This window comes from Acipenser ruthenus, chromosome 1, assembly GCF_902713425.1.
Source record: "Acipenser ruthenus chromosome 1, fAciRut3.2 maternal haplotype, whole genome shotgun sequence".
Lineage (NCBI taxonomy): Eukaryota > Metazoa > Chordata > Actinopteri > Acipenseriformes > Acipenseridae > Acipenser > Acipenser ruthenus.
In genome coordinates this window covers 62,681,320-62,707,102 of record NC_081189.1, presented here as the reverse complement: position 1 = coordinate 62,707,102, position 25,783 = coordinate 62,681,320, and positions in this window count along the sequence as shown.

Below are 25,783 nucleotides of genomic sequence, written 5' to 3'. Positions count from 1 at the left end.
TTACTTGGTAGCTCTCGCTCTTACTCCTTTAAAACTCTCCTAGAGTGGGTCTTTTATACTGTGGCTGGAGCCTTAATTACCTATTAAACAATGACTTTATTAAGACTCCAGGTCTCAAATAATAAATAATAATGTCGGACGGCTTTTGTCCGTTCACACACACATACAAACACAATAAAACAACAACAACAACAACAACAACAACAACATCAAATGAAAATACATACATAAATAAATTAATATATACAAGGGGTGGACACCCCAGCATAGCATGTCTTGAGATAGTATACAAAACATGTTTACTTGTCTTAAGATAGCTTAAATGGTTGTGCTTACAATTACTTGATCTTACAATTTACACCACAAGTTACAACAGCACATACTATAGTACTTAAGTGTACTATAGTATTTATTGTAGTGCTCTGTAAAATACTGTAGTACCTACTATAGTACATATCAAGATACTATAGTAGGTACTATAATATTCTATAGAATACTACAGTAAGTACTATAGTATTCTATAGTTTTTCTATGTGGGTGTGACAGAGAGCGAATGAATCCTAGTCAACAATCTCCCTCCCGATCTGTAAGGGCGCTGTATAACAGGAACACAGTGCCTCGTATTGGATGGACTGGCAGTTCATCCAGGAAGGGGGTGGAGTCACAATGCCCAAAGTCATCTCCCTAATGCGGTACACAATGTGTCAGTCCTGGATTGGAGAAGACATGACTGAACTAGCTATCGCAGGGGGCGTGACTAAGGGTATAATTGGGGATGTGATGATGCTAAAGACCAAGAAAGGAAACAGACTGTGAAAAACGTTTCTTGAGTGTTAAGTGTTTTGTTTGTTTGTCAAAACTAACTGTGTTTGTCACTGTTAGATGGATAACACGAACCGGGGGGGCTGTAGCTACAGGCCAGCATCAAGCCCGGACTACAATTCACTACTGTCACTATACTTGCCTTGCACCGCACCTACACTAAGAGCACTCGCTATCTGCAGAAGTGACCGTGACCGTGTCTGTGTTGTGTGTTGTTCTTTGTATTATTATTTCGGGACTGAACCCTGTGGTTTATATGCTGGCAATACAAGTCCTTGTGTAGATCCAATATTATTTTTTAACCGGTTAAAAACCAGTAAAACAGAAAATAAAGAACTGTTTTGAACCGTGAACTTTGTGTCTGTCGTTGTTGGAGCACTTGCATCACCTGTACACCTGTGCACTGCAAACCACTGGATCACACGTGGTGTCACGGGAGATATGGACGTCGCAATGCTCACTGCACTATTGCAAGAGCTGGAACAGAGACTGGAGACAGAGGAGAGACAGAGGGAGGAGGTACATGGTGCTAATTGAGCGGGTTGGACTTAGACACGCACCCCCAGTACCAGCAGGACCCGTAATGGTGCCCCCTAAAGCAACAGGGTGCGGTTTTGGGAGTACCAGAGGCCATGGGAGACCCGCCCCAGGGTGGTCGCCCAGCGGTGCACTGGCCCCGCCCAGAAAACTGGGTTCCAAATGGACGAGACCATTGTATTGGAAGAGTTTTGCCATGTGGTCGGTGCCGACACCCAAGGACACCCTGGAGGATGCCGTAAAACTGGCAGAGGATTACGAAAACTCCCTGGTCTCCACACGTACTGGATTACTGACTCCTCCAGCCCCACCAAGCAGCCGAGCATCAGCACCACCTCCACCACCACCTCTCCTCCAGCTGGGAACCAGACCTCCCAGACCACTGACCCCAATGGGCTGGCCCACCTCCCTATCATGGAGGCAGCGGTTGGCCCCCAGCTGGAGTAGATTTAATGCCCTTGACCCGCTGCCTTATCAGCAGTGTGACAGACACGTAAGCCCAGCGCTTTCTGCCCCTACTGTCTGTTTCAGGCACCATGAGCCTGGACACATCACCCGCTTGTGCCCCTCGGCAATGGAGTGCAACGTGACGACATGCTATCTGGCATCAGAAGCAGGTAAGAAACAGGGAAATGATCGGGAGGGGTCTTGTATCATTGATGTGATGGTTGGTAAAGTGAGCACCCAGGCTTTAGTGGACTCAGACCTTAATTCAATCAACTCTTTTGGGCGGTTTGTCGTGGCAGCCACAAGGCAAGGTGGTGATCTCCTGCGTCCATGGAGACATGGCGACATACCCCACTATAAAAGCATACGTATTGGTCGGAACGATACAGCGCCACCTCATAGTGGGGGTGGTGGAAAGGCTGCCGCACCCCGTAATTCTGGGCCGGCACTGGCCAAACTTTAGACAATTAATCAAAAATGCAGTCCTGACAACACAATTAACCATGGCAGACTCAGCAGGGGAAATGAGTGGTGAGATTTTTCCCTTGTAAGCTGACTTGTTTTCTTCCCTTTTTCATCCTAGCAAAACAAAAAGAGACAGATCGAAAAATGGGAAGGAGCATCACTGAAACGAGGCTGGGGATTGGTGGGAGAGAGCGCGGATGGTATCAAACGCCACTCAAAGGGAGTCGGTATGCAGTGTGACCGAGAGGGCGAGGTTACTGGGCCATCCAGGGCAGATGTTACTCCGGCCTCTCTCAATATACTGGACATGTGGGACCGAAGCGCAGACCTAGTGTGGGGCCAGAAAAATGACCTCACACTGGTGCACGCTTGTGGACAGGTCTGGTATATTGAAGGTAAGGATGTTGAAGGCGCTGGGGCGCTAGTATGTCCGCACTTCATTATCAAGGGGCAATTACTGTATAGGGTAAACCCTGTCACGGGCACAGGACAGCTTGTAACGCAATTGATAGTTCCCCCATCTTGTCGGCCCGAGGTCATGAGGCTGGCGCATGATATCCCTTTTGTGGGGCACCTCGGTGCTGATAAAACGAGAGAATGCATATTGTCTCAAATGCTACAGCAGGTGTACAAAATATAAAAAATGCGTCCCATCCGGACATCTGTTTATCATCCACAGATGGACGGTTTGGTGGAACGTTTTAATCAAACATTAAAGCAGATGCTGAGACGGTTTGTGAACCAAGAGCAGAAACATTGGGCAACGCTTCTTCCCTCCCTCCTTTTTGCAGTGAGAGAGGTGCTGCAGAGTTCGACAGGGTTCACCCCCTTAGCTCTTGTATGGCCGACAGCCTCACGGCATCCTCGATCTGTTGAGAGAGGGGTGGGAGGAGCACAAAGGCTCATCCAAAAATGTAGTGCAGCATGTGCTCCTACTCTGTGCTTGCCTGGATTTGGTCGGTTGTTTGGCCCAGGACAATCTAAAATCGACTCACCGTCGGCAGCAGCATTACAACCAAAATGCACATATTCAGACCTTTCGACCAGGAGACAAGGTAATGCTGCTTCTTCCCACATCAGAATCCAAACTGTATGCTAAATGGCAGGGGCCATATGAGGTGATTCGGGCTATAGGGAAAGTAAATTATGAAATTCAGCAGCCCGATCGCTGCAATGAAAGGGAAATTTACCATGTCAATTTATTGAAGCCCTGGCAGGCAAGGGAGGCCTTATTTATAGCCCCAGGCGAGGTGGAGGATGATTTTAAACCCTTTATAGAGGCCCCTAGCACACAGAGCATTCCGATGGGTGAACAGTTACTCCCAGATCAGCAGAGAGATCTGTGTAGGTTAATTAGGGAGTTCAAGGATGTTTTTTCTGATGTGCTCGGCAGAACTAATCTTGTTGAATATGACATTCTCACTCCCCCAGTTACCATGGTTCGAGAGAGACCTTACTGGATCCCGGAAAGTCTACGAAGTGGCGTTAGCAAAGTGATGCAGGTAATGCTCAAACTTGGGGTGATTGAGCCTTCCAGGAGCAAGTGGTGCAGTCCAATTGTGATAGTTGCCAAAAAGTACGGCACCAAGTGCTTCTGCAATGATTTCTGTAAGGTAAACGCTATTGCCAGCTTCGATGCCTACCCCATGCCTCGGGTCAACTAGCTTCTTCATAGACTGGGAACGGCAAAGTTCATCTCGACTTTGAACTTGACGAAGGGATACTGGCAGATCCCCTTAACCCGCAGATCACGTGAGAAAACTGATGGTCTGTTTAATTTCACAACTATGCCATTTGGGCTACATGGTGTGCCCACTGCCTTTCAAGGTCTAATGGACCAGGTCTTACGCCCACATCGTGAGTATGCGGCAGCATATAATGATGATGTGGTTATTTACAGCTCCACCTGGCGAGAGCATTTGGCTAGGCTCACTGCCTTCCTGCAGTCTCTAAGGGTAGCCCAGCTGACAGCCAGCTTGGGTAAATGTGCATTTGCCAAAGTAGAGACGCAATATTTTGGATTTGTTATGGGACATGGGCAGGTGAAACCCATCGCCACCAAAGTCCAGGCTTTGATGGACGTGGCAGTCCCGAAAACCAAGTCCCAGGTGAGGTCTCTCTTGGGGTTGGCCGGTTATTACCACCGATTCATCCCCGTATACCACAGTGGTCAACCCTCTAGTGAACCTCACTAAAAAGAGTGCACCAAATGTAATTAAATGGACAGGAGAATGTGAGGGGGCATTTGATACCATTAAGCAAAGACTCTGCCAAGCCCCCACCCTTATCACACCAGATTTTGATAAGGAATTCATCCTCCACACTGACGCTTCAGATGTTGGTCTGGGGGCAGCCTTGTCCCAGCAGGGTGACGGAGTAGAACACCCCATCCTCTACATAAGTAAAAAGATGTTCCCTCTGATTGGTCAAACACAGATTATCACATGACCGTGCATATCTATAGCGTATACGAGTAGATTTCATACTAGCCTCCATCTCCAGTTTTTTAACTTTGAGAACTAGTCAAAAATAGTCAAAAAAGTTACAATAAAATTAAAATCAAAACAATTTAAAAACACGAACATGAAAATGTTATAGTAAAAGTAATCAAAACAACAATAAAGAACATCATTATTAGTAGAAAAAAGAAAACACATTTAAAAAATGGTACAAAATGCTGGTCTAAAAAAATAAGCTTTTAATCATGATTTAAAAATACTAAGTGACTCTGCATCTCCATTATCAGATGGTAGTTTATTCCACAATCTTGGAGCATTGTAACAGAAAGCTCTTTCTCCTTTTCTTTTTGTCTAAAACAGTAGACGTTTTAACATCTCTGTTGATAGTAAGTTTAAGACCAACAATAATGTCATGAAACTTTCTGAAAAGCCATTAAAGACATGGCCAAACACCACACCTGCCTGACTGACCTGGATTTGAAGCGCCTGTGGGAATCTGAAGCACTTTCACCGGATACAAATGTTAAGGAGAGTGTTTGCATCAGGCCACTTTGTAAAATAATCCATAGCCACGAGAACAAACTGATTCCCCCGATCAGAGATGGGAAAGGGGACCAAGATATTGATCCCCCACGCTTCATCGGACCCCTGGCCAGGAACTGCTATAGAGGCGCACAGGACTGGCCTGGGGTTCCCTTGTGAGCCACACACTAATCACATCACTGACAAAAGTCATCCAAGTCCCAACACCGACCCTAGTAGTAACTCTTCTGAAGCCACCCAAGCGTTTTGTCAACTCTGAAGTGTCCAGTCCTGGGTGTGCCATGGTTGGCCTACAGCACAGCCAGCTTCAGGGGGTCATGCAGCATGAACTGACACCGTTCCTCCCGAAATGCCGGCTCTTTCCACTGCCTTTGGCACACGCCATCACGGGTTACCTGGCTGCTCCACTGTGCCCATAGTCCCTTTGTTGATATCGGGGCCTGGAGCGCCACGGTTCTCACATCATCAATGCCTTGCATGCTGTAGTGATCTGCTCCAGTAGCTGTCTCATGGCGGGGGTGGGGTGGGGTGGGCATCTTCCTTCTCCCTCTCATGCACATTGGTGCTGAAGACTTCTGCTCGGCCGTGATGCAGTATCTCCTCCCGGCTCACCTCTTCCCACTCCCGAGTCATCCGCAGTGAGGCCCGTAGCCGAGAGCTTCAATAAACTGCAACTGGGCTTGATCCTCCTGTTCCCACTGGGCCTCTAACTCCATCTCAGTCAGCTTGGCCAGCTCAGCCTACTCTCTTATGTGGCATCGCTGTCACAGCTTCAGACCTTCCGCATCTTCCATGCTTCTGTCACATTCATACCTCATAAGGGTAGGCACAGGATGGGCATTTATCCTGCTGGGTTAGGGGATTATATATATAGTCGTGCTCTAGGCCACAGTTAAATAAATTTAAGCAACCCAATAAACCTTTTAAAAGGAACAAAAAAAAACAGTCACAACACCATAATAGAATACCAGCCTCCTTCGGAGAGACTATGTTTATTAAGAATACATACTGCCTTTGTTAAGAACACATTCTCAATTTAAAAACATTTTAGTTTTACAACATAATCCTATCTTTCAGGAGTGTTATTCCATTAAAAGCATTTTAGCAAGAGAGGAAAGCAGCCTCCTTCGGAGAGACTATGTTTATCAAGAGTCCAAGCCATCCATTCAAAAACATTTAGTTTAAGGGGGCTCCCGAGTGGCGCATCCGATAAAGGCACTACGCGTGCAGTGAAGGATATGCCCTATAGCCTGTACGTTGTCAGTTCGAGTCCAGGCTATTCCATTGCCAACCGTGGACGGGAGTTCCCAGGGGGCAGTGCACAATTGGCTGAGCGCCACCCGGGGGGGAGGGTTTAGGTTGGCCAGGGTGTCCTCCACTCACCGCGAACCAGTGACCCCTGTAGGCTGGCCGGGCGGCTGCGTGCTTGCCTGTAAGCTGCCCGGAGCTGCATTGTCCTCTGATGCTGTAGCTCCGAGGTGACTGCATGGTGAGTCTGCAGTGTGAAAAGAAGCGGTCGGCTGACGGCACACACTTCGGAGGACAGTGTGTGTTCGTCTTCGCCATTCCCGAATCAGTGCTGGGGTGGTAGCGGTGAGCCGAGCTTAAATAATAATTGAATATCCTAAATTGGGAGGAAATAATAAAAAAAATAATAATTGGAGACTACTAAATTTAAAAAAAATTTAAAAAAATAGTTTAAAACATAATCCTGTCTTTTAGGAGCACTATTATATTAAAGGTTTAGTACTATATTATTCAGGCATACAAAACAATCTTATCCACCCATATAAAACTAACAGTGTTAGCATATTCTATTTATATAAGACATCTAATTTTCAAGTAAAGACTTTTTGCTTTCACTCTTCTTTTGGTGAGCAGTTTTCAGGAACAGTCTCAATTTGGGATTTCAAACTGCAAAAGCTGGGTTCCTCAAGTCACAAGCTCAGGTTGAGATCGGAGATTGAGAGAACAGTTTAGTAGGGTTTGACTCCAGTATTTATTTCTGTCCGACAGCTGCCAACTCATCTTTAATTGATGTTACTGTATCCTCTCATGCTGTGTGGTTACAATGTGTTGAAAGCTGATATACCTTTAATAGATTACTGAAATCGTGCTAAAAAATACATATATTGCAATAACTTGGTTTATATGAGTAATATGTTTTTCAACTCTTTAAAAAGAATAATAATTTTAGTAAACTGACACTTCTAAATGTTTCTAATTAATTTTTAATCCTATCTTAGTTAAACATCATAACTTGATCCAGGAAACACCATGTCTTTAAGTTAACAGAAGGTTCATTATGTTGTAATTAAGCAAAACATCTCACCTGATCAGTTCACAAAAAGTTCAATTTCTGGTAATTCTAAGCAAACGCAGGTCCCTTCGAGTCAAGCTGGACTTCATCTTTTTCTGTCTTCTTTGACTGAGATCTCTACTTTGTTCATTCAGTCAGGAATGAGTCTTGCTTGTTCAAGCGTCGCTATTTGATTCTGTAGCCAGCGGTGAAGTTCGAACTCCCATGGGGCTAGGAGTCTCTCAGGCTGCCACGAAGTGGAGGCCCTGGCTTCAGTGCTCTCATTATCTGGCTTCTCTTGCTGGCAGGCTAGGTAGTGCGCCATCCTTTCAATCCCACTCCTGACCACCAATATAGCAGGCAGCGGCAGTGAATAAAGCAGAGACAAGTGCTAAAGTCCAACTTCAGCTTTACTGAATAAGCCAAAACAAGCTCAATAACAGGAACAATGCCCATTTCATATGGACCAAGCATACAGCCGCTGGGCAGCGCAAAACAGATGTAATATACATTTCTTTTCTAGTCTCACTATTTTAAGGAGGTCCTGCTTACCAACCTCACTCCCTATACTTCACAACAGTATTCAAAATCCTGAAACTAATCTCTGTCCTGTTCCTACACACCATACATCCAGCTCGGACCCCATGTTAAACAAAAATACAAATCAAACTATATACACATGTGCAGGGCCTCAGCCCTGCCACAAGAACTTATGCAATTTTTTTTGCAATGGTAACTGCTAAGAGTTATCATACTGAATGTTATACAGAGATGGGCAAATCTCCAACTGGTCATGGATGCATCTGCAATCCAGTTTAAGAAAAAAATTAACCATATATTCATTTGTAATTAGGACTCTAACCTTTAGTAATGCATTCATATATTCTATCATGAAATAATTCAACATAGGTTATAGGTTAATATTACATCATACTCAATTTAAACAGAATTAATCATACAAGGACTGCAAAGGGTTAAACAGGTATGTGAGCTACGGGGACCATTGTGATCAATCGAACCAGATACAATATATCTAAATTGAAAGTATTATGCGGAGGTAATCAGTGTTCTATAAAATACAGTAGGCTAATATGACTTATGTTTAGTATTACAATAATTTACATTATACATTTAACTAAACTATTTACCTGACTATCACACCCTACATTGTGAGCACGATAACTGTCTTGATTGTGTAGCAATCTTCACCAATCCTAGCGTTTATGATTGCATTTGATTATAATCTCACTTATGCTCTGGTTTTCATATAAAGTAATGACTGCAGATACCGGAATACATGATTCTAGTTTCCTTTTATTTCTGTTCCAGCAGTATCTGACAGAGAAAGTGCGCAGCCTAAATATAAAGTTGTTACACCAGATGGTTCCCTCCGGAACTTGGATTTGAGATGCATTAGGACAGATAGTTGGGCCTTGAAAGCATTGTATTTCTCTCAAGATAATAATAATAATAATAATAATAATAATAATAATAATAATAATAATAATAATAATCAAGAGCTGTCTTACAATGCAAATACCTATGAACACAAAATACAAGATTCTTCAATATATCTATTAGTGTTTGTAAGTAAGGTCATCTTGGGTAGCTCAATTGAGCAGAAACATAGGAATTTATACCACACTGAACAAGAGCTATGCACGCAATACACACTACTCAAGCAATTATAATACACTACTCAAGCAATTATAATACACACTGCTCAAGCCATTATAATCCAGTCTGACAACAACCTTATTTTCTGCTTTCTCATTTCTGTTGCAGTATCTCAAAGCACATCTACCAATAATTTTTTTTCTTCTTAATATAAATGCTAAGGGTTTGCAAAGAATTCCAATTTGTCTTTACCTTTAAAATCCTATCTAAGAAAGCCAAGCACTGGTGACGCTTTGTTCTAAAGACAATTCCCTTCAGTGTACTGTAGAAAAACCAGTGAGTGTGGGGGGACCTGAAAATACAGGCTTTTTGCACTAGCAGTGTAAGAAAAATGCAGCCATGTTCTAACTGCATTTGTTGTAGCTAAACATCAGCATATGTTTTAAAATGAGTCATGTAGAGTATTGTTGCTGAAATAATAACTAATACTGTCGCCACCAGTTTTTACTGAAAAAATAAGGTTCTTGTTTCAAAAATCATCATATTAAAAGTATGTATTTAAAGTATACAGTCAAAGTTAAACTGAATTGTTGCAGTTTGACATCTTCAGTTTTTTTTTTTTAATATAATACAGACTTTTTGTATTTACTTAAATTCAAAGCATCCTTTTTAGCATGCAGCCTTTACACACCACTTCTGGAACCAAGCTAACACACACAGCCAGCAATGAGTATGAGGTTAGATAACTCAAAGGGTTATGTGACACTACTTAAAGTGACTTTGCTCAATTTCTAGCAATTAGACAGAAAGTAAAATATATATAATAGAAATAGCACATACATTTGTACAGCATAGAAGATACTTCAAGCATTTATACCACCAGCTTTCCTCTTGAATCTTAATTTATTCTTAACACGCCATCCATCCGTGGAACAGCTTGAGCTGCCCCGGAGCTTGTGAAATTTGCTACCAATAAGGTTACTGTGAATTTCTCTGTTTATTCATGCCAGGGGTATTTACTTAAAGTATATGCGATTAATTACATCACTTTCCCATACAAAAAAAAAAAAAAAAAATGCTAGGATGAATCTAGACATGCAAGACCATATAATGTATGTTTAAAGCAAGAACTATTCAAGTATGATACACTGATTTCATGCATTTCTTACATAAAACTTGCACGATCCTTCCAGTCAAGTTTTATGTTTCCTAATCTTGTAAATTTCTTGTGGGATCCATGCATCCCTTGCATCATCCAGGCATAAAATGGGATTTTTAAAAAAAAAAAACAAGCATGAAATCCCTTCTATCCCTGTGTCATCCTTGCACAGTTCTTGCTTGAAACATATATTTCTGGTCTTACATGTTTTCTTGATCCTAGCATGATCCGTGCATTTTTTGTATGGGCTTCTTATTTCAAACAACCTTTTTCTCTATTCAGAACATACAGAGCATGAACTGAGAAATGGAAACACCTGCCAACACAACACTGTCAAAATAAAAAGGGCCTTAATATGCTAAATGTATTCCAAAAAAAAAACTTAAAATGTAAATTGCATACTTCAAATTATTTAATACAGACCCCAAGGACATAAATACAGTACACATCAGTTAAAATAAATCATGAGTACTTTGGTTTTTAAATATTTTTTCTTTATGTATTTGCACACATTGATGAACAGGGATTCATAAGGGACTTGGGGGTGTTAATTCTGTACTTACTGATGTTATCTTGCAGGAGTTTGCTTAGTGTTTGTATGTCTAGAGTGAGAACAGTTTCAAAAGGTAGGAGGTCCTGATAGTCCAAATCCCCAATGCAGCTGTAAATAATTAGTACCCAGGGGAGCAAGTCAAAATACAAGCAAAGCTTGTATTTAGGAAAAAACATAAAAACCAAGTAAAGACTACAACAAACAAAACACAGTGCCATATGTCTCTTTGTAGTCTATATCATGGTTATTTAATTTGTATCTTTATTAAATCAAAATGGCAGTGTTTATATCGGGCTTAATTCAGTTTTGTCCATTTATGATTTATTTCCATTGACTTGGATATCCTAATGGAAACCTTGAAAAGCTTCCAAACAGTGCAAGACATGCCTTTCAAGAAATGTTATATCTTTTTATAGAGTAAGTAGCAGGGCTCCATAAAATATAGTGTTATACATCCCCACGTGTTGCTGCAACTGTTTAAAAAACGTACTATGAACGGTTGTTGTTCGTTTGTTTGGTGTGGTAGCCGAACTGGCAGTATAAGAAACAACACAGAGACAATAGTTTGAGTTTAAACCAAGCAGGCATTTTAACTGACACCCAATTATTTTTAATAAAACAAAAATAAACTAAAACAACACCTGCCCTCTTGGGTCACTTCTTGACCCCTGACTCAGCCTTGAGGGAGCTACCCTCCATAGAAGTAAAAAGATTGCAAAGTGTAGTATAGCCCAGTTCCGGGTTTTTACGGTTACCACTAGGTTAATGGCAGCCCTTTTTAGGTTTGTTGGTGACCCATTTTTGTGGAAGCTGGAAATCCAACATTTTTTAAGTACTACTGTACAACTATTATAGCCAGAGTACATCTTTTTTTGTGAGAACGAAAGAACCTCACCAAAGAAGAGCCTCCTCACTACAAAATAAATGAAATTCTAAATTAAGTACTTCTATTTTAAAAGATAAATTAAACACATTTCCCAGTCACAAAATGAAAAGACAATGTTACAGTCAATCTTGTGGAGTCCCAATTATATACAGACATGTCATGGCTTATTAAAGATATATGATTTTCAGGCAGTTTCATTTTTTTTAAAAACTGAAAAAATAAATGTCTGCCTCACAGAGATTTTTTTGTGACGAGCTGGAGACTGACAGCTTTTGTGGCAATGAGTTAATTGAGTTCATTAACATAGTTTTTTTGCAATGAATATATATATATATATATATATATATATATATATATATATATATATATATATATATATGTGTACAGATAAATTCAATTGTAAAGGTTGAAAAATCGGAATATCAGCTTGTACCATCTCAATTGAGATCTATGACAGACAGCTAATCTCAAAATAGGTTGGTTGCCACAGTGTTAGCTCACTGAAAAGCTCCCCGACCGCTATGATTAGCCAACCACCTTATGCCAACGTTGGGCCAACGGTGTGTGCTATCTGGGTAGCCACATAGTTTGGAGTTATGCTCTGACATCAGTTGATTGTTCATGCTCGTTATACAGTGGCTCTCAATAGTATTCACCCCCCTTGGACTTTTCCACATTTTATTGTTACAACATGGAATCAAAATGGATTTAATTTGGAGTTTTTGCCACTAATCAACACAAAAAAGTCCATAATGTCAACGTGAAAAAAAAACTACATATTGTTCTAAATTAATTACAAATATAAAACAGAAAATAATTGATTGCATAAGTATTCACCCCCTTTGCTATGACACACTGTGACCAAGATGGCGGAATGTGGTGTAAAAGAAAAATAATCAGGTTTTCCTTAACAAGCCCCGGTTTTATTACACGTAAAACCAATGCCAGATGGGCACCAAACAATCAAGGAGAATAAACAAAATAAAGGGGAGCTGGGGTACACAGCAATGTGTAACCCGACAAAATAACTAGAATGAGGGGTTGCAGTCCCAAACAAGGAGAAACACAAAAAATAAAGACAATCCATCCCTTTGATCCGGGAATGAAAACAACGGGGTAAAAATCCAGCACTTCCGGGTTCTCGCTCCTCCGACGTATTCCCGGAGCGTCCCGTTAGTGCTCTATAAAATACACAAAAAGACACAGGGGTTAGCAGGTATGCACAATCACAACCACCCGTTTCCTTATTCCCCGTCTCCCTCTTTAATTCCCTGTTTGTATCTCTCTCTCTCTCTCTCTCTCTCATGCACAGTACCTTGCCAGAAGGAACAGAAGCCCGGGCCACGCCCCCTCTTGTACGCTCCGTCCCGTTCCCATTGGTCAGCGAGGGCAACCGCCGTTGACCAATGCGCGTCTGAGTTGGTGATGTTGCGTACCGTGATCCCGCCCCCCATTCCAGGTGGCCGACTTCCACCTTTCCTGGGGGTGTCTGCTACTCCTCCCTAGCGCCCTCACCGGTCGGGAGGGAGATCTAAAACAAGAATTCATTCTCTCTTTGTCAGACACACCTAAATAAGCTCTGGTGCAACCAATTGTCTTTAGAAGTCACATAATTAGTTGAATGGAGTCCAACTGTGTGCAATTAAGGTGTTTCACATGATTTCAGGTTAAATACACCTGCCTCTGGGAGGTCCCACAGTTGGTTAGTACATTTCCTAACAAAAACTACATCATGAAGACAAAGGAACATTCAAAGCAAATCCGGAATAAGGTTCTTCAAAAGCACCAATCAGGGGTAGGATATAAGAACATTTCCAAGGCATTGAATATCCCCCGGAGCACAGTAAAGTCCATTATTAAGAAATTGAGAGAATATGGCACAACTGTGAATCTGTCTAGAACAGGCCGTCCTCAAAAACTGAGTATCCAGGCGAGAAGGGCACTACTCAAGGAGGCCACCAAGAGGCCTATGGCAACTCTAAAGGAGTTACAGTCTTCGACAGCTGAGCTGGGAGACACTCTGCATATGGCAACAACAGCCTTTATGGGAGAGTGGCAAAAAGAAAGCCATTGTTGAAAAAAAACTCACATCAAATCTCAGCTAGAGTTTGCCAGAAGGCTTGTGGGAGACAAATGGAAGAAGATTCTATGGTCTGATGAGACCAAAATAGAGCTTTTTGGCCTCAACGCTAAGCGCTATGTTTGGCGCAAGCCTAACACCGTACATCATCCTGAGAACACCATCCCTACCGTGAAGCATGGTGGTAGCAGCATCATGCTATGGGGATGCTTCTCTGCGTCAGGGCCTGGAAAGCTTGTGAAGATAGAGGGAAAAATGGATGCAGCAAAGTACAGAGAAATCCTGGAGGAAAACCTGCTGAAGTCTGCAAGAGACCTTGGACTTGGGAGAAGATTCATCTTCCAGCAGGATAATGACCCCAAACATACAGCCAAAGCCACACTGGAGTGGCTTAAAAACAAAAAGGTCATTGTCCTTGAGTGGCCCAGTCAACAATCCAATTGAAGATATGTGGAAAGTTAACAATTTGCTGTTCAGCAAAGGTCCCCATCCAACTTGATGGAGCTTGAGCAATTTTGCAAAGAAGAATGGGCAAAAATTGCAGTGTCCAGATGTGCAAAGCTGGTAGAGACTTATCCAAATAGACTCATGGCTGTAATTGCTGCCAAAGGTGCCTCTACCAAATATTGACTCAAGGGGGTGAATACTTGAATGCAATCAATTATTTTCTGTTTTGTATTTGTAATTAATTTCGAACAATTTGTAGATTTTATTTTTCATTTTGACATTATGGACTTTTTTGTGTTGATCAGTGGCAAAAACTCCTAATTAAATCCATTTTGATTCCATGTTGTAACACAATAAAATGTGGAAAAGTCCAAGGGGGGTGAATACTTTTGAGAGCCACTGTAGTATTGAACACAAATCACAATAGCAGGCTGCATATAAAATGCTTACAAGTATAAATACCCTACAAAACACTCACCCTTTTTTTAACAATTATTTTTTATTACTTTTCCAATTACTATTCAACCTGCCTCACCGCTGCAACTTCCCGAACTAACTTGGGAGAGACTCGCACTTGCACTCGTGTCCTCCAAAATGAGTGCAGTCAGCCGTCTGATTTTTTTTTTGCTCTGCAAGCCCGCCCTGCAGCCATATTCAGAAATTACAGCTTTGGAGTACCATGCAGTTCTGAATTGCCTGCAGGCACCCAGAAAGCCACAGGGGTCGCTGGTGTGCAGTGAGCAAAGGACTCCCCAGCTGAGCTAACCCCTACCATGCCCAGCCAGCGCTTGGCCAATTGTGCACTGCCCCCTAGAAACCCGTCCAGGGTTGGCGGTGGCATAGCTTGGATTTGAACCGGCGATCTCCAAGCAATAGGGTGCATCCTACACTCTGGGTGGAGTGCCTTTACCAGATGCGCTACTCGAGAGCCCCCACTCACCTGTTTTTAAGTGTACAGGAGATGATCAGTCCAGCAAGAATCTCAAATGATCTGCAGTGTCCTTATTATAATAGTAATGTAAATATGTATGTATACTACCAGTACAGTACTTGTACACTTCCAACTATAACGATTCACTACTCTGTATCAAAATATTATACAGTCCTGTTCATTTTGTATTTTTTAATATATGCATGAAAAGTGGAAAAATGAAAATTCTGAGTCTGAACTAAAGTTATATAGTCTTAATAGGCCTTGCTATGTAACCAGAGTGTGGAAAATCAAATTAATTCGGTATATATTATGCATATTCGTCATAACTTGTGTCCAATAAAAATACAGTAGGTCAGTAATTATTTTAAAATATACATTATTTTCACTTTAGCTGGGACATGTAATGTGCCCATTGCCTTTTGAGCAGATAAAACATTTAAAATGCAAGGTACTGGATGCTACCGAAGTGTAAATTTACTGCACTTCTACAAGACAAAACAAATATATAAACTAGGGTGGGCAAACTAGGGGTTTGGCGATTCTGCCTATTGAGAGTTCTGCTCCTATGGAGAGTTCTGCTCTGTGCTGCTCATGAACTTTGCAGTTTTCAACTTGTCATATAATTGAATACTAATCAGTGAAGCATAATCTTTCTACATTTTAAAAGTATAAATATTCCGGTAAACGTAAATAATAATCACAATACTCATACTTTGACGATTTGTGTTTTATTTCCCTTTAATAACTACAATTTTAGAAAATATTGTCATCTGAAGCATTTTGAATACAAATATTGAGTCAAAAATACACATTTAAGTATAGTATAGCAATTGAAGAAGACATACCACATGGAATTTATTTTTATTTTTGCTTGTAGTATCCAGGGCTGCCAACTACTTTTACAAAATCCTGCACATTTCTACCTTTAAAACCTCCCAAAATCTGCCCAATCGGGCGCTTAATTTGTGATGTCTCAATCACCTGTTTCTAGTCAGTGATGTTGTTCCCCATTGTAAACTACACTGTTTGCAATTGTTATTTTTTTAAAACTGTGTTTTCTGTGTTTAATCGCTAAACATTCACCAGAATGAATGAATCAATCATTCCCTTTATTTACAAAATCCAGGCAATATGCGTGGCAACAAGACAAGAAATACACAGCGTAAGGTTAAAATTATATTGAATATATATATATATATATATATATATATATATATATATATATATATATATATAATGATGCAGCACATTACATTGAAATAGTGTTTACAGTTCTAAAAAATATTTTGCCTTCACGTCCACTTTAATACATCATATTTTTAGCCACGTTCATTTATTGTAAATTTATTTTTCACTAGATAAAGTTCAGGCCATCCCTCTGGCATAACTCAGCAACAAAAAGGTGACAATGATTGTGAACAATTAAATAACCTTATAAAGTGCGTCCACTACACGTGGGACAGATGCAGATGTTGCTGGGTGGACCCGGAGGACTGCAGCTCAAACAGGAAGTCTGAATGAGCTAGGGGAGCCTCATAAGGAGCGAAAGGCTGCTCATCATATATTGATGTGCCTCTCAGTCGGAGGTGTGTAGGGAGAGATGTGTGGGGACATCTAAACAGTGTGGGACATTTTGAAATCCTCCAGAAGGACTGAACTATACTGTTTACTTACCGGAATACTTACTGTGTGGATATCACATTATAGCATCACTGGGAAAACCATAGTTATTTTAGAGGGTGTGGAAAGGTGGGGGGTATTCACTGACAAGGGAGACAGAAGATTGTATTTGCAAACACCGCACAGGTGCCCAGTTTTATTTCTTTTCTTTTTTATTTATTTTAGCCCGCAGAGGGTGCGGTTGTCCGTGGCCTGAATACTGGCAACAATGAACAGGACCACGGTGTTACCAATACAGGTACACAGTCCAGTGCATGTACAAGTGCTCTAAAATAATAAAGAAAACAAAAGTCAAAAGAAAAAGGGAAAATAAAACACAGTAATAAAACTACAAACAAAAGTGCTGCTTACGCAGTGCCCCCACTGCCGCTAAGCCGGTCAGAACGGGCCTCCGACCTACGCTCAGTTATCCTTTACACTGGGGTGGCCAGAGTTCCCCGTACAGCTAAAAAAAACATCCCCTCGGGTACGTAATTATTTATTCTATTTTTCTTTAAATTATTTTAAGGCAGGCTGTTTTCCCCAGCCAGGCTTGCCTGGACCTTGTTTTTAAACTGACATCTTCTGTCAGTGTCACTGTGTATTCCCCAACATGGCCACCTGAATGCACAACCAAGCGCAGTTCTTATGGGCTGAGCAATCTCCCAAGGCCTGCCTCTCAGCTACTCAGAGAGAGGGAAAGCTAACACACCCTCTTCCCCACCTCTCCGTGTCATAGCCATGACTGATAGGTGGATCCCAGGAGACTGCTGCCCTCTACCTGCAGTACCACGCATGTGCCAGATAATCAATCCAGATCTCCCCTGTTACAGAGGGTATATGTGTTCTTCTTGACATTTCTTTGTGAAAAAAAAAACAGTTTTGTTGACTTTTGTTGTTTGACATAATAAAGAACAACCATTTTATGTAACTGTGCGCTCCTGGGGTGGTCCGTTAGTCAGTCTGAGATCCAAACAACCTTGGGGGTATAGAAGAGGTTATTATAAAAAATATACTTACCTGTAAAGTTATGCAAATATCAACCCCTGACAAGTATCTGTAATAATACTTTAACAAAACAGCGCCCTTAGTGGCAGTAACAACTTTTAGCTCTTTATGACTATTCTTCTTCTTCTTATTATTATTATTACTATTACTATTATTATTATTATTATTATTATTATTATTATTATTATTATTATTATTATTATTAAATCCTATAAAACACTATCTAAAATATCTTAAGAATAAAGAGCAATATACAAAATACAATGACGACAGGGCAAGCTTGCCACTCATGGAGCCCAATGGGCGGGTACTGTAGCAAAGAACCTTGCAGTCTTAATCAACGGTTACAGAGTCCAGTCCTGAGCACACAAGAACAGGAGACATTAATCCTTAGCCTGGAAAGTGGCTACCAATCCTCTTCGTCCTCCAGGACCAGAGATCTTCACACCCTGTCTAGCAGGGGGTGGCACTTGCAGAGAATACTGTAGTCCGTGAAACCTCCCAATATCGAATCGTCTCTCTAACTTCCCAGTGGTCCCGGGTGCCTATAGAGAATTTAATAACAAAGTCTTGAGTTACAACACATCCCAGCATTAACTTTGCTTTAAATCACTGTTTGTACGATTCTAATAAAGCTCTTTACGTTCCTCTGCATAGCAATGGCTCCCACTGCTTGCTCAGTCTGTTTCTTCCTTTCGCTCAGTGCCTCGGCCCGAGTCCTGCTGCTTCTTGCTTCCCAGTTCCTCCCTTCGGTCTCCAGCTTCCCGTCCCACTGCAGCTTCTGTCTCATTCGAGCCTTGTTCCTCGTTCCAGCCTGACTGCTTTAGAGTGAAGAATGTCTGGTTTTATACGGCAGGTAATTAGCCACAATGAGTTTAGACGGAAAGCAGCTGAAATGCATTTGTGACTAATTGCACCCATTAAATCTAATCACAAATAATAATAACTCTCCACCATCAATTAATATAAATATTAATTGATGGTGGAAAGACAAATACATAACAAAAACAAGTGCAAATTAATTACATAATATATACAATCTCCATTTTCGAATTTAAGTCACTTGTGGCACATGTATGCCATTACTCTGTTTTGCCATAATAAATGCGAGAATTTAAAAAAAAAAAATGCTAAATTATGTTGGTGCCTTCTAGGTTCCATTGTTCCCTCAGAACTTCTCGCCCAAAGTTCTAGGTCCAATATGCTGTGCTGTGAATCAGTGTTTATCCAAACTGAGTTAACCTAATAAACTATCATGTGTATATTTGTCATAAACATTGAACAGTCAGTAATAGCTGTGTGCTACTTAGAAAGAGCCACCATCACCCCCTGGCATTTTTAAAAGATGATGTTAATTTTATTTTTGTTTTCAGTACAATAGAGCTTAAGGTTGGCAAGCAGTCAAATGTAATATTCATTATTTACAACTAGACCCCTGGCGGTATGTGAACAACAGAGTGCAAGACACTAATGCAAGTTATCAAAGGCCAAACAGTGGAGAAAAAAGTTTTATTGATCGTGAGACTGTTGAGAAAATTCCAGCAGCACTTACTGCAACACACATTAATTGGTTTCTGAAGGAATACACAAAAACACACAATAAACAAAAGCGCACACAGGCCAAAGTAAAACAAATACAAAACAATAATTCTATTTGATAACAGAGAGTACCTTGTTCACTGGCTGGTAGCATTCGTTCTTACTCTCCTTAACTCCCCTCACAACTCTCTCCTTGTCTGAGCCCGGAGTTGGTCTTTTATACTGTGGCTGGAGCCTTAATTACCCATTAAACAATGACCTTATTAAGGCTCCAGCCACACTCCAAAGGGCTTTACTGGGAGGTGGATTCAACCCCATCCACGCCAGCTACCCTTTATGAGACTAGATTTTCACCGGTCTCTATCCAAACTCAGTGACCCAGACGGTAAACGGTGTGGCATTTGAGGATTGGAGGAGCGGATGTGCTCATTAACCTAGGGGTCATGAACGAGGATATAAATAAGGGTCATAGCGGACGTGATCTGTTCCTTTTGTGAATGGTTAGGAAAGAACCTAAAAGGAGTCCCTGCAAAATACCAGTGTTCTGTTAGTCTGTCTTGTAAACGTGGTTTGTTTGTTTCGTTTGTTAAAAGATTACTAACACGATCCGGAGCTGCAGCCTTAGGCCAACATTAAACCCGGACACCAGCACTTCACTTTCCACTGAGAACTTTCTTTTCACCACAAGCACTTAAATAACGCACCGTAGGAGCTGTGTCTGTGTCTTTGTGTTTTGTGTGGTTGATAAAACTGGACTTTTTGGTTGCGGGTCAAACCCGTGGGATTTTACAAAACCGAAGTGATACACGCCGCAGTAATCACTTCCAGCATTATTATTTACAGGTGTCTGCCATAAGGCTCTGGACATTGTAATTTATCAATAAACACCCTTGCACCTGTTAGTAATTGTCTGTGTGATTTGTACCTGCACTGCACTCACCTGTATCCACTCACCACTTTGCCACAAATATATACATAAATAAATAAATAGGCACAAGGGAAGGCACCCCGTCACAGTCAGCTATAAAATAAAGACAGAGCTCTGAGTCTAATGCATATTAAATGATAAGCCTCTATAGGTGTAATGTGTGTAACTGTTAAAAAAAGGCATTTAACATAATATTTCAGTACATTAATCATAATGTTTACAATATATGGGTTAGCACATCATTTACTGAACAAGGCTTTCTTTTTTTCACTAATAGTCAACTGTTTTGTTGCTTAGAATCAATGGCAACTGTTTTTTATCTGCAGAAATCTCCTTTTTATCATCAATGTTGTAAAAGTCTGTCCTTTTCCCAGCATCACAAAACATTTTAAAAGCTAGAGTTCCAAAATAATCAAAGATCTGACTTGCTGCTGTGGCAGTTTTTAATGTTGCTTTTGTTATACTGTTTTTTCAGTAAGCTGCTTTAACAACAAGTTTACCGTACCTGAAAAAAAGGTTTTGTGCTGTGTTATGATGTTTTCTTCTTTTCCTATATTGGAGAAACCTTCTGCAGGATGACCTCAGCAATCCTTTTGTACATTTTCAATTTAACAAACAGAAATAAAATCCACAAGATCAAAGTACCACTGGCCAGATCGTTTTTAAATGTTGGTTATGAAAAGGGCACAAGATGACAACTGAACACTTTGGTTCTAACTTGGTAGTGGAGTAAAGTGACAATTATGTTTCAGTGGTGTCTAAAAATAGAAAACAAAGTCGATTGGAGGCCATCAAGTTTCATTCATCTGTTGCATCCCAGATGACTCAGATTGTGTGAATGTGTGCGTGGCAGTGCGTAGGTGTAGGGGTGATGCAGGTGCTCCAAACAGGGACAAACACAGAGTTTGCAGATCAAGCTCTTTTATTTTTACTTGTTCTGGCTGGCTTGAGCGGTTTAAATAATAATGCTGGCTCTACCCAACTATGGGTATTGCCAGCATCAAAACCAAGGGGTTGCAGTCCCGAAATAATAATAATAATAAATAGAGACACACAACACAAACACAGATACAGATACATCTTTGGACAGTGCGTGCTCTCAGTGCAGGTGCGGTGCTGGAAACAGTGGTGCTGGGATGTGTACAGGTGCAGTGCAGGTTTATCGCTGGCGTAAGCAGCAGCTCCCAGATCCATATTTAGCCGTCTGGCGAAGACAAACACACACAGTTAGAACACAAAGCAACACTTCACTCACTTTTGAACGATCCTCATTTCCTCCCATTAACCACAACAAAGGAACCGATTATGACGTCATGTTCCCCCGAAGTACCCTCAGCCTCTGTTTCATACCTTCATAGTTTGCTTTTCTAAAATTGTAAACCTTAGCTTTAGTCATTACTTTTGGGGTGATTTCTTATAATAAATGTTTATGAAATACATAACACAAATGTATTGGCTTGTATTTTATATAATACAGTGGGGGTTTTTGGCCTTACTATACATTACATATTTATGATTTATATTCTGGGATATATTCTTCATACGTTATTATACAACGATTAAAATATATTAAAATGGGAGAATTTAATTTGAAAATATAACAGGAGATCAAAACACCCATTTGACAACATACATATATAATATATATATATATATATATATATATATATATATATATATATATATATATATATATATATATTTTTTGCTTTGTTATTTTAATTAAATCTGCATTTTCTTTTGAGATACACTGCACACATTTCCCTTTCATTACCAGCACATGCAGGGCAGTCTGCAGCACCGTTGCACGAAAACTCACAGAACTTGGTAGGGTGGTAGAGGCCTTTGAGAAGTTGTGTCAGAGTGAAAATGAAAGTCATAGGTCACATGGTTTGGTGGCCATATTGGATTTTTCAAGAATTTTGGACAATTTAAAAAAAACACCAAAACCGCTTATGGTAGAGATGTGAAACTTGGGGCACAGACTACCCTTATGCCCTAGATTTAGATTTGTTCAAGAGAAGTCTATTGGTCACATGGTTTGGCATTTTCTCTGAAACCGTTATGCAGATTGAAACGACATTTTGCATACATAGCCTTGGCTAAGTTGTCTATCAAGTTTGTTCAAGGCAAGTCGCGTGTCACAAAGACGGCCGGAGTGGGTGGCGTCAGACCAGATGCAGGAAATAAACAGACAGAGACTTGGGGTTTGGTGAAGCTGAGCGCGTGATCGCGCTCAGCATTTAATAACAGAACAGAAAATAAAAGGTTTGAACAGACAAAAACACTGGACACGGCACTTGCGCCAAAATAAATAGACAAACAAAACGTACTAAACACTTAACAAACGGTGCACGGAGAGACAAACAAACACGGTGAGTACAAACACTTATATTTACGATCTTTCACTTTCTAGTTTCTCCTTCTCCACACCCGTTCTCCACTCTCGAACACCCAACCCCGACTGCAAGAAATGTGCGTCTATATATACTATTGTGCTGGGATTCAATTACTAATTAATTATTCACTTGAATCCCAGCACGTGAATTAATTCTGTGCAACCCCGTGCTCACATATTACATTTAACCAGCACGTGAAGTGATTTGTGCCCTCCTCGTGCCTAAATATAAATCTACACTTTTTAAATACACGTGAAACACAGACCCGTTTATATCCCGTGTACCAATCTCTATACACCAACATTAACACACGCACGCAACATACAACATATAACACACAAATGCACACAGGGGCGGGGCACATTGCCACATCGCTACATAAAAAACATGGCCGCCACGAGCCAATCAAATTTGGTAGAGTGATGAAACTTTATAAGAGTAGTAGAGGCCTATGGGAATTAATGTCAACGAAAGAATAAAGTCGATTGGTCACATGGTTTGGCAGCCATATAGGATTTTTCAAGCCAAATTTTAGAATGTCTGTAAAATGCAAAACTTTATAACTCCTTAGAGAGTGCAGATAGAGTCTTGTTTACTATGGAACACATATAGGAACCCACATATGCTATATCAAAACACGTCCTTGCCCGTGACCTCTGACCTCTCCTAAAGGTCAAATGAAAAACTAGCTTATAACTCCTTAGAGGATGCAGATAGGGTCATGGTTACTATGGAACACATATAGGAACCCATGTATGGTCTGTGAAAAAATGCACTTGCCCATGACCTATGACCTCTGCTAAAGGTCAAATGCAAAACTTGCTTATAACTCCTTAGACAGTCCACATAGGGTCATGGTTACTATGGAACACATATAGGAACCTACATATGCTCTATCAAAAAATGCCATTGCCCATGACCTCTGACCGCTCCTAAAGGTCAATTGTAAAACTTGCGTATAGCTCCTTAGATAGTGCAGATAGGGTCATGGTTATTATGGAAGACATATAGAAACCTATAAACTTCATAGAGTTGTAGAGGCCTATGGGAAGTAATGTACACCAATGAAAGAAGCTGACTGGTCAGATGGATGGTGGCCATATTGACATTTTGTATGTTCTATAACATCAACACTTTTGCACAGAAACTCTTGAAACTTTGCAGAATAGTAGAGACATATGGGAAGTAATGTCCACAACTGAATACAGCTATTTCAATGAAGCTGTGAAGCTGAATTAAGCTTCAGTATATCATAGAAGCCCCCTCCTTATGTGCAGGGCTCCAGGACTGCTACAGAATGAAACACACATTTTGTAAAAATGCCATTTTTTTTGTTTACGCAGATTTTACTATCACCCTCACTTTGATTGAATGAAAAAAGCAGTGAACATTTTTTACACTATATTAGGATTGTCAATCTATCTCTTTTTTTGTCAAAATGGAAGGATGAATTAATTTAAGAAATGTGATGCTACAAGCATTTTTTTACAAGAGTACAGGATTGTTTTATAATTTGTATGTAAATGATTGACAGAAAATAAAGAGCGGACTGAAGCTGCCTATTAGTACCTGCCAGCTAAATTAAAACAATATTGAGCAAAATCCTGTTGCATGTTTGACATAACATTGATGATAATAAAATGAAACAGATGACAGTGTGAATAAAAAACGTGACAGTGCCAAGTGAAAAGGGCTGCCCCTAGATTAAATATGTGCCTTAAAGCATGGCTTCTGCATCATTCATCTTTTTTTCAAGAATTTCCAGTACTTTCACTGCTGTGAATGCTTGCTTGACTGAAAGAAATGTTAAACTTTATTCCTTGACATTTTTTGCCTTGAGACTTGCTGGACTGTTGCTTAAATATATTCCGAGCTACAAATGTGAACCTGCTGTATATGTTTCTTCTGCTAGACAGTGACAAAAATCGAGCCAGACAGATGGATTAATACTTTTATACCCAACAAAATGGTATTGGGCATACAAATTTGTGATTTCCTAATATAAACTGCACTTCCATTGAAAACTTCAGTATCTTTTGTGATGATCCCAGTCATTATTATTATTATTATTTATTTCTTAGCAGACGCCCTTATCCAGGGCGACTTACAATTGTTACAAGATATCACATTATACATTATTTCACATTATACAGATATCACATTATTTTTACATACAATTACTCATTTATACAGTTGGGTTTTTACTGGAGCAATCTAGGTAAAGTACCTTGCTCAAGGGTACAACAGCAGTGTCCACTGGGGATTGAACCCACAACCCTCCGGTCAAGAATCCAGAGCCCTAACCACTACTCCACACTGCTGCCCTAGGCTGTCATCCACTGTGGACCTTTGTGACTTTTGTAACTTGTTGTTTGATGTTGTAGTGTGGTCAAAAATGCACCTCTAATATGGACATAATCCATATGTTAATCACCTATTTTCTAATGTGATCCTCCATTTCATCCGCCGGCATTTCATGCATAATTTTCTGTGGTACTTTGGACTTTTAAATGAAAAAAATGTAGTATTGTAATGAGCAATGTAATCTGCCAAAAAAATAAATAAATAAATAATTGTTCCTGCTCAAAAAAATGGTTGTTATATATATAACAACCAGTACACACACACATATATATATATATATGTGTACTTTTCCACGAGCAAGGGTATCTGCAGTCAGACTGGGACCCCGACCCCTCCCTTTTAGAAGGTTCTATGGATCCCTGGGCTGGGGAATTTCACCACAGCTGCCAGCCTGGGACTTTCTGGTCTGGGACTTTCCAGCCAGGTGAGCTATCTAGCTCCAGATTGGCTAGAGCAGGAACTGCCTCCCTCCAGCTCCCCTATAAAAGGGAGTGGGAGCTGGATACCAGGGTCAAATTGAAAAGAAGAAGCTTTGGACACGACTAGAATGCGACTTGTTAGAGAAATAAAAATTAATTTAGCCCTTGAGAACTTGCCTTGTGTTTTCCTTCTTAACATCACTACATTGGTGTCAGAGT